Raw genomic sequence first — 2,424 nt, forward strand, 5'->3', positions numbered from 1 at the left:
AAATCAGTTTTAATTCTAGAGCAGAACAATGTTAAATAGGTGTTTGAGGGTGGCCTACCAGTGGCCCACTCACAAGTGAACCCCAGGAAGGGAGACAAAAATGCTGGTCCTTAGGATTCCCAGATGCAGGTGTCAGAAGTGGGATGCTGCAATAGGGTTTCATTACTTACCTCCCCCTTGTTGGCTGTATAACTGTCTCTTGGTGGAGGTGCTGTTTTAGTTCCCACTCATTGTCGGCAATATGGAGTTTCTCTTGTAAATTTTCTTCCCTTCTTGGGTTTTCTGCAGGAAAGGATAAGGGGCCCATTGTCCATAATCCTCTGTTTAACAGTATTCTTTGAGAGACTGCAGGCACAGGGCCAAATCCTGCTTTCCTTACTCATGTGAATAGTCCCACTGACTTCAATGGGCCTCGTGAATAAGGCAGCAGGATTTGGCCCGTAATGATATAATAGGATTTTAAGATTTGTTCTAGGAGAAAAATACGACATGTACTTTTAGGACTAAACCTTTAAGGTACTGAGCAGCAGCATACCCCATTGACTTAACTGAGTGTTGAAAGCATTCAGCATCTTTCAGGAGTTGCTTAGCACTTCAAAGATCAGTACTTTTGTTGGTATCTCAGTTTTGTTCATTTATGCAGTTGGGTCCATTGATCTGTGTGTGGAATTTGCATTGATACTGCTTAGCAAACCCAGACAGGATATAGCCTTTTACATTTTTAAAATACCAAAGAGAAGCAAATCATATATTTATGCTCAATTGACAAGTCTTTACATATAGCCAGCATCTTTGTAAAATTTATCGTAAGAATTCACCCACTAGGTTTTTTTTTTGAAGTACACTTATATTTTGTGATACTCAGTTGTGCTCAATATTTAGTTCTGTTATGTGCATTATCCTGCTGAATGATCAAATTAAATGCAAACTAGAATTTGAATGTCTGCAAACATTGGCAAGAATCTGCAACTAATTTTAGATGGAAGATTTGCAGTGTCTGTTGTTTTTCCTGTTCATTTTAGATGGGTAAATTGTAAAAATGTTGAGGAATCTGACCTGCTTTTTCTCCCCTTTTTGTCTAGGTTTGCAAGGCATGCCAGGGGACTACGTATCTCAGGGTGGTCCAATGGGTATGAGTATGGCACAGCCAAGTTACACTCCTCCCCAGATGACCCCACACCCAACTCAATTAAGACATGGACCCCCAATCCATTCATATTGCCAAGTCACCCCCACCACCCAGCCATGATGATGCACGGAGGACCCCCTATCCACCCTGGAATGACCATGTCAGCACAGAGCCCCACAATGTTAAATTCTGTAGACCCCAGTGTTGGTGGACAGGTTATGGACATTCATGCCCAATAGTATAAGGGAACTCAAGGGAAAAACAAAACAAAAACAAACAGAAACTATTTTAAGACTTTTGAACTTTGACCAGATGTTGACACTTAATACGAAATTCCAGACAGCTGTGATTATTTTTTACTTTTTGTCATTTTTCATCAACAACAGAGGACCAATGAAACAAGAACACAAATGTGAAATCATGGGCTCACTGAAATGAATATGTCCATGTACAGATCCTCTGGAAAAAAAAAAAAAAAAAGACTCCAAGAGTTATAACTACTGTAGTATAAACATAGGAACTAAGTTAACTTGTACATTTCTGTTGATCACTCCGTTACGTTGCCTCAAATAGTTTTAGAAGAAAAAAAATCCTTGTTTTCCACACTATGTGTGTTGTTCCCAAAAGAATGACTGTTTTGGTTCAGCAGTGAAGTCACTATCCATGAAAGACCTGTTTTGGCCAGTGAGAAAAGAACTACCCTGGAGATGAAGATGAAAAGTCTTGCTGGGTCTCTCATTACTCAGAAGACTGTTCCAAGAAGGCCTTGTCATTCCCTCATTTTATTCCTTCATAAAATGTGTCCTTTAGTTTCAAACAGATCTTTATAGTTTGTGCTTCATTAAGTCTCTCCCCATTCCTCCCAATCTATTTTTTTTTTTTTTTGGACTCTTCTTCAAAGAGCTTGCAGGTGAAGATTTAAAAGACAGAACAGACAGAGCAGAAGCTTCTTCCAGTAGTTCTGAGCCTTGGCTTTGGACAAAACAAAACTAAAAGTTGGGCAGCTTTCCTCAATGAAAGAAGTTACTAATGGTCTTTGCACCAAACCTAGGACTTTATCATGAACTCAAAGCTTGGGAAAAAAAAGCAAGAGAATACTGTAACAAACTTCGTACAGAGTTCGGTCTATTAATTGTTTCATGTTAGATATTCTATGTGTTTACCTCAATTGAAAAAAAAAAGAATGTTTTTGCTAGTATCAGATCTGCTGTGGAATTGGTATTGTATGTCCATGAATTCTTCCTTTCTCAGCACGTGTTCCTCACTAGAAGAAAATGCTGTTACCTTTAAGCTTT

At 38.9% G+C, this 2,424-nt stretch overlaps 1 protein-coding gene across 3 annotated transcripts in view; it reads left to right on the top strand.

Annotated features, from left to right (window-relative positions):
* MEIS2 (Meis homeobox 2) overlaps positions 1-1,311 on the top strand; it is a 171,973-nt gene extending 170,662 nt beyond the window's left edge. For all 3 annotated transcript variants that reach the window (XM_066188328.1, XM_066188329.1, XM_066188330.1), the window contains one exon: positions 1,083-1,311. The gene's annotated coding sequence lies outside the window, so the exon portion shown is untranslated. The remainder of the gene's footprint in view (positions 1-1,082) is intronic.
* Positions 1,312-2,424: the final 1,113 nt, after the last annotated feature.

Source organism: Chamaea fasciata, unplaced genomic scaffold (genome assembly GCF_029207755.1).
Source record: "Chamaea fasciata isolate MVZ Bird 193981 ecotype frontalis unplaced genomic scaffold, bChaFas1.0.hap1 SCAF_7, whole genome shotgun sequence".
Taxonomy (NCBI): Eukaryota; Metazoa; Chordata; class Aves; order Passeriformes; family Sylviidae; genus Chamaea; species Chamaea fasciata.